This window comes from Scyliorhinus canicula, chromosome 11 (genome assembly GCF_902713615.1).
Source record: "Scyliorhinus canicula chromosome 11, sScyCan1.1, whole genome shotgun sequence".
In the NCBI taxonomy this organism is placed as follows: Eukaryota; Metazoa; Chordata; class Chondrichthyes; order Carcharhiniformes; family Scyliorhinidae; genus Scyliorhinus; species Scyliorhinus canicula.
This window is the reverse complement of record NC_052156.1, coordinates 150,792,099-150,799,827: the sequence shown is the minus strand read 5'-3', so window position 1 is coordinate 150,799,827 and position 7,729 is coordinate 150,792,099.

The following is a 7,729-nucleotide window of genomic DNA, read 5'->3' as shown; positions in this document are numbered from 1 at the left end:
GGAAGCCTGTAGTAAACCCCCAACATTGTGACTGCACCCTTCCTATTCCTGATCAGTACCCATATAGCCTCACTGCCCTCTGAGGTGTCCTCCCATAGTACAGCTGTGATATTCTCCCTAACCAGTAGCGCAACTCCGCCACCCCTTTTACATCCCCCTCGATCCCGCCTGAAACAGCTAAATCCTGGAACGTTTAGCTGCCAATCCTGTCCTTCCCTCAACCAGGTCTCTGTAATGGCAACAACATCATAGTTCCAAGTACTAAACCAAGCTCTAAGTTCATCTGCTTTACCCATTATACTTCTTGCATTAAAACATATGCACTTCAGGCCACCAGTCCTGCTGTTTGCAGCAACATCTCCCTGTCTGCTCTTCCTCAGAGCCATACTGGCCCTATTCCCTAGTTCTCCCTCAATGTTTTCACCTTCTGACCTATTGCTCCAGTACTCATTCCCCTGCCACACTCGTTTAAACCCTCCTGTGTGACACTAACAAACCGTGTGCCACTGCAATAACATGAGCAGCCAAACATTTCTTAAAGTGACATTCTCATGACACTATATATGCACAAGTAACATCCCATACTGTGTCCTCCATCTACATGGAGTTGATCACAATTAAGATACAATTAACACCTAATGTCCTATTAACTTTGTTACTCTCACTGTCTCTGATGCACTCTGATTATTCAAACCCAAAACATTGCTCTGCTCCAGAACTTTGACATTTCTCTTGCTGCTTTTCAAGTTGTCCTTTCCTGAAACCTCCCACTTTATTAGTTTAAAGCTATTTAGTGTGCACGAGATAATTTTCTCAAGAAATATTAAAGCTATTTAGCTGGGTGTATAAAATGTTATGATGTGTTTCGTGACGGATCTATCTAGTCCTCTGCTTATCTTTGGTTTGATTTACAAATACATGGTCAACGTTTCCTCTGAAAAGAAGCTGTTTTTATTGCGACTTATCTTTATTTGGGTGTGCCTCCTGTTTGCCCATTTTCTATCTGGTTTCTTTGGAAAATGATATGTGAGACTTTGAATGGGACTGTTCTCACATCGAAACCATCAAATCCAGACTAAGCTTCTTTCAGAGAAAAGTCTGTCGCTATCTAGAAACAGACAAGAAATATCAAATGTAATTTTAAATTCCTCTAGTTTTATTGATCTATTGTGTATCCCAGTGAATATAAGATTGGCCACGGGACGGGAGCATTGCCGACAAGGGCAGCATTTGTTACCCATCTTTAATTACCCTTCAGAAGGTGGTGGTGAGCAAACATCCTGAACTGCTGCAGTCCATCTGGTCTCGGCACACCCACAGTGCTGTTAGAGAGAGTTTGAATTCAGTGATAGTGAAGGAACAGCGATATCGTTCCAAGTCAGAATGGTGTGTGTATGGGAGAGGATCCCGCTGGGCTGAGGTGATGTAATGTTGATCCCAGATCGAATAATTGCCAATGGAGGATCACGGGCTGAATTCTCCGTTGGCGGGATCCTCCGTATTCAACGGCACTTTGTGTCAAAAATGAGCCATTCGAGATTGTCGCCATTGCTGACTGTCGCACCGTCTGATTCGCCAGACTCGTGCCTCAACCTTTGACCACTTACAAGAGGGAGCTGCTTTAAAACTGTCCCTCCCCCTCACTCCCAGTCCACACACAAGCATGTCTGCATGCAGACCTAAACTACACTGTGGCGGTGCTGACCTGGCCAGGCTTCTTGACCCTGTGAACAGGAGGTGGGCCTCCCTTTTCCCTGAGGGAGTCAGAGGACCAGCAGCAGGGTCAGCAGTGCTGCCTGGGGGTCACTGGCTGTCAGTTCGGGCAGCAAGACAAAGAGGACGGCCATCCAGTGTCGGAAGAAGATCAATGACCTTCACAGAGCTGCAACGGTAAGTTACCACCTCTCTCCTGCACATCAGGTGGATGCAGCAACATCCACGGGAGACAGCAGTCAGAGGTCTTCCGGATCCCAGGACTCAGATGGATCCCAGTCGGATGCCGAACCTCTGGACAAGGTTCTCCCAGAGCTGATGAAGGTGATAGGACACCGCTGTGACATTCAGGAAGGGATGTTAGCAACATTCCAGTGACTGTATAGCCGATTGGAGGAGTCCCGATTTGGTCGTAGATGGTGCCGACGATACGTGGCACTGAGGCCAACACTGCTGGGATGGTGACCGCAGTGGAAAGCCTGGATTGAGCGGTAGTGCTCAAGGCCTGGCGCAGTCTATGATGAACATGGCCGAGGATCTCAATATCATGTTCCAGTCACAGAGGAACATGTCCCAGTTGCAGGTGGACATTGCTGAGGCATTGCAGAGCATGGCCCAGTCACTGAGGGGCATCGCTGAGGGCATTTGACACCATACTACAGATAATGGGGAGCCATCAGGACTGGCAGAGCCAGAAGACTCAGAGGCATGTAGAGCTCACTCCCACTGATCTCCGACCTTTGAAGACCCCCAGGGCCCAACGGACACCGTCGGGGAGGAGGAGGCACTGGAGGCCAACCCGGGGCCTACCACGAAGGAGACAATGGCGGTGACCAGTTCTTACAATCAGCCCCTCCTGACACCAGCGCATCTCAAGGGCAGTGGGCAGAACTGGGTGGCATGGCAAAGCCTCTGGCACCGATCAGTTGGCCTGGACTCTCCATTCCAGGCCCTCCAAACGATGTCTGCCAAAGGCATGGAAAGCAGCAGGCTGCCTCCATCTCCCATCTACATCCTGGGAACACACCTAGACATAGCACTGGACCACGAAAGATCAAGGAGCACTGAGTGGGAGTTCACTATCTGCAGCTCGGGGAAATGGAAATGTAAAATGTTTACTTATAAACATGTAACATCTGATATATGTGAAGCCTCAGTCACGTTAATCTTCAGAGCCGGCCTGCCTGCTGGGCACAGTGACCCAAGATCAAAAGTCCCTGATACAGGCCCGGTCAGAGGATGGGTGTGAGTGCGCTGTCAGCACAAAGACAGAAGTCAGACTTTAGCAGAAACTGAGGGACATCAGAGCTTTCCTCACAGCAACTGATCATCACGCTCCTGCCTTGTATAGTAACCCACTGACAGCGCCAACACAGGCCCATCACCCTGGAGTTACACACATCCTTGGAGGGTGGAACAGGGTGTTTGGGGAGGTTGCGGTATATTGGGGAGGTAGGAATGGGAGGGCGGGGAGATTGGGGGGAGGAATTGGGGGAAAGGAGGGAATTTGGGGGAGGGGAGAAGGAAGGAGGGATTGAGGGGAAGGAGGAAAATGGGGGAAGAAGGAAAATGGGAAGGGGGAAGGAGAGATTGAGGGGGGAGGGAGGGAAATGAGGGGAGATTAAACTGACGTACACAGCCTCATCCTGCATGGGCACCATCAGCCATGACCACAGCGGGCAACCTTTGTCCCCCAAGAGCCAACCCATCATCCTTGGGTTGTCCTCGAAGACACCGGGAATCTCCAAGTGCCCCAGCATGTATCTGTCATGTACACTCCCCGGGTAGCAGGCACACATGTGCATGATATGGAGGTGGTGGTCTCACACAGTCTTAACATTCTTGGAGTGAAACCCCTTCCTGTTAATAAAGGGCTCTCTCTGATGCCCCAGTCCGTGCAGGGTGACATGCCTGCCATTGATTGCCCCTGGAACTGGGACATCCAGGCGATGGAGGAGAATCCTGCAGCCCGGGCACCTTGGTGGGCCTGGTCCAGCTCAAAGGTGATAAAGTCTGATGCCCGGGCATACAGGGTATCAGTGACCTCCTGGATGCACCTGTGGGCTGTAGATTGTGAAATGCCGCACAGGTCCCCCTCGAACCCTGGAATGAACTGTGACATAAATGTCTAGCCACCGCAGCAGCCACCAGCAACACAAGACCCTCCACCCTCCGTTCCACACACTTCCCTCTGGTTGTGAGAAGATCCACAGTGCTGAAGCCCTGCTCTTTAGTGTTTGCTTGTTTGATTAGTGACTGCTCACAGTCACGGGGGTGAAATTGACGTTCAGGAGATAAGGGGGTGGATTCTCTGATTTTGAGACAAAGTGCCAATGCCGGTGTGGCAACAGTGGTGTTTTACAACAGAAATAACGGCGCAACAGCTGCACCGAATCAGCAACTCTAAATGGACTCACACCATCGCCACATGGAACGCAATCACTTCCATAGAAAACGGTGCCAGATTTGCCAGATCCCTGATTGGCGCACTTGAGGCTCACACGCCAACGCCGCACTTAAATGGTCCCCCCCCCCCAACCCACCCACATACTGGCCCAGGCAGCACGGTAGCATTGTGGATAGCACAATGGCTTCACAGCTCCAGGGTCCCAGGTTCGATTCCGGCTTGGGTCACTGTCTGTGCGGAGTCTGCACATCCTCCCCGTGTGTACGTGGGTTTCCTCCGGGTGCTCCGGTTTCCTCCCACAGTCCAAAGATGTGCAGGTTAGGTGGATTGGCCATGATAAATTGCCCTTAGTGTCCAAAATTGCCCATCGTGTTGGGTGGGGTTACTGGGCTATTGGGATAGGGTGGAGGTGTTGACCTTGGGTAGGGTGCTCTTTCGAAGAGCCGGTGCAGACTCGATGGGCCGAATAGCCTCCTTCTGCACTGTAAATTCTATGATCTATGATCTATGGCTGGAAGGAGAGCAGTGCCACGGTTCAGGGACACTGAGCTGGCCATCCTCATGGCCGCTTTGGAGGAGGGAAGGATGATTCTGTACCCCGGTCCGGGGGGAAGGCTGCCAGGTGCCGCCGTTTACCGTGCCTGGGCGCAGGAGGCACAGATGGTTAGTGGGAGAAGACCGGAGGGCGGCCAGTTGAACTGCGGCCCCTCACCATGCCCGAGTAGAGAGCACTGGACGTGGTCGGAGGCCTGGAGGAAAGGGAAGTCACTGAGCTGGAGTTCGGGGCGGGTGAGGAAGTGAGACCCTGCTCAGGACACGTGTGGGTACACCCCCCCCCCCCTCCACACCCCCTCAACACCTCCCTCACCACCCTCACCCCCCTCAAACCCCCCCCCCCACCACCACCCACGTCCCCCCCAGCCTGCTGTCTAACCACACATGTCTCCTTCTGTCTTACTGGACCTGCCGGAGACGGGGCCGGTCCATCCTGTGCCCCCCCACCCCCAGCCAGTGCCGGAGCCGGTGCCTCCCAGACGGCCGAGTACTGACGGAAAGAGCAGTCTGAGCACCAGCCCTCCGCCCGAGACTCAGGACACCACAGAGCTCGGGTGGGAGGACCCTGACTTCCCGTCACAGCTGTCTCCAACACCCTCCACCATCCCAGAAACTATCACCTTGGTTGGGCACATCAGTGAAGAGGCGCCTGGAACACAATCTTGTGCGCACCACACAGTCGGTCCAGTACAGCGGGTGGAGGTAGGAGCAGCCCAGTGGCCGAAAGGTTGGAGGGCAGGCCCGTCCCAGGAACCAGCTGCCGTCCAGACAGGTCCCGGGCTCCTGGTACATCCTGTCCCAGCCACAGTGCAGGTGCAGTCAGAGAGCCAGGGGACATAGGAGGACATGACGGAGGTCATCCTGCTCCTGCGGGCACAGGTGGAGGAGTCCATCCTCGGGCAGGAGCATGTGTGCCACCCAGGCCAACACCGCAGAGGTGGCGTGCGCGGTGGGGGCAATGGGGGCGATGGTTTTGGCTATGGATCAGCATGTCCAGGGCACGGGGACTTCTGTGCAGTCGGTGGTCGAGGCCCAGGATAGGGCTGCCCTCTTACTGAGCTACCTGGACATCGCAGCGGCGCTCCTCGGCAGTCACAGCAGGTCATGGCAACATCAGCGGCATTGGCCAGGTGCTGGACGGTGTTGCGCAGACAGAGGGCGGGTGGCCCAGTCTCAGTCATTGGCTGATGTGGCACAGTCGCAGTGTAACGTGGTGCGTCCCAGGCGGAGATGGTCCACTCCCTGTGCTCCATGGCCGTGAGCGTCGAGACCAGAGCGGGCCTCCAGGACAGGCAGTGCCAAGTGGCGGGGGGGGGGGGCCTCATGGTATTTCTTGCACCCCTGTCCAATGGAGTAGCCCGGGGTCCATCGGGCACCCTGAGGGAGGAGGAGGTGATGGGGCCCGTGCCGGTGACTCCCGCAGCGGAGGTGCCAGCACACCGCAGCACCTTGGACACCCCCCTCCTGTCCCTGCTTGGTGGGCAGCGTGCAGAACAGTGCGGCACCACGCCACCCGAGCAGCGGCCGGGCTCATCCAGGCCAGGTCATCGTAGGAGACGCGCGCCAACAGGGACCCTTGTCGCAGGGCAGGAGCCACAACAAGCTGCCTCCACTCCTGCTGTACCGTCTGGGGAAACACCTCAGCGTAGTGTGAGGGCCCGTAAGGCCAGAACGTTAGACACTGGTGCATGGCACAGTTGAATTATAGGGGTTAGGGCACAGTCTGCATATATTTCCGTGCAATAAATACCTGTTACCACCGTTAAAACCTGTCTCGGTGCTCTGTCTGATGGGTGTGGGGGCGAGCTGGTCCGGGCTGACTGGGGAAGGGTGGGGGGGATGCGGGGGACCAGTGCAGGCCCTGTGGGAGGACTATACCCATCCCCCCTGCCCCTGTCGCCCAGGAGCCAACCCCTCAGCAAGGGTGGCGCACCTCAAACATGTGAGGAATCTTCGAGCGTGCCAAGATAAAGGAATCGTGCACACTGCCTGGGCATCTGGCGCAGACGTGCATGTTGCGCATCTGATGGTCACATATCAGCTGCACGTTCACCGAATGGAAACCCTTTCAGTTTGTTTAGAGCGGCCTTTTATCCTGGAAGGATCCTGTGGCGTAAAGATTTAGGGCTACCCTCAACTTGACAGCCACCAGGAGCGGGTGTCCTCCCCCATTCTCCCACGGGGCAAGGTGCACCATGATCTGGCAGATATGTCGCACTGACCCCCTGCTCAGCCGGAGTATTCGACGGCATGCCTGGTCCTGCACACACGAGGCCTCATGCAGCGCCTCTGTCGCCGTCTGGGATGGCCACTTCCAGAATACAAAATGGACGCTCGCAAAGAATGTCGGGAACTCTGGACAATGCTAGAAAACAAGCAGGCACAGAAGCTTGAATGCATATTGGGGAAACAGCTCCCAGATGGAATTGAAACTATAGGTCGATTAGCATATTAATGGCCCATCTCCGGGAACAAAGGAATGACACTCAAGTAACCGACACTATTACAGACATCCCGGCCAGTTCCCCAACCGAAAAGCTCAAACAAAGCCAGGCCAACGGCCACCTAAGACACGCCCAGCCATCAGGGCACCCACCCCTTTATTGGTCAAGATCGATAGCAATGATCAAGAAGCAGCCCAATTAATTGCGGCCAAGTTTATGGTGGGTGGTCATTGGGGTGTACAGCAAGATGGCTGACCTGCAGGCCGTGGCAATGGCGGTCCGTGCCTGGACACCACCCCAGGACATTCTCGCTGCTGCCAGTGTGTGAAGCAGATCTACCATTAAGGTGAGGTATGGGAGAATAGATGGGGTTCAGATCTATTACAAAAGGGATCGGATTATCTGACATACGTTCTCGTTTTTTGAGGCTATCATTTCTATATTTTGAGTTCCTTGTCTCATTATAATAATTAGAAAATTCTAAATGTTCTCATTGATCGTTGAATCCTAATTTCTTCAATTGGTTAATTTACAGTATGATTAATGGGTTTAGGAACATTGACTGCAGTTTCCATTCTTCACTGAGGAGTTACAGAGCCACGTTACACAA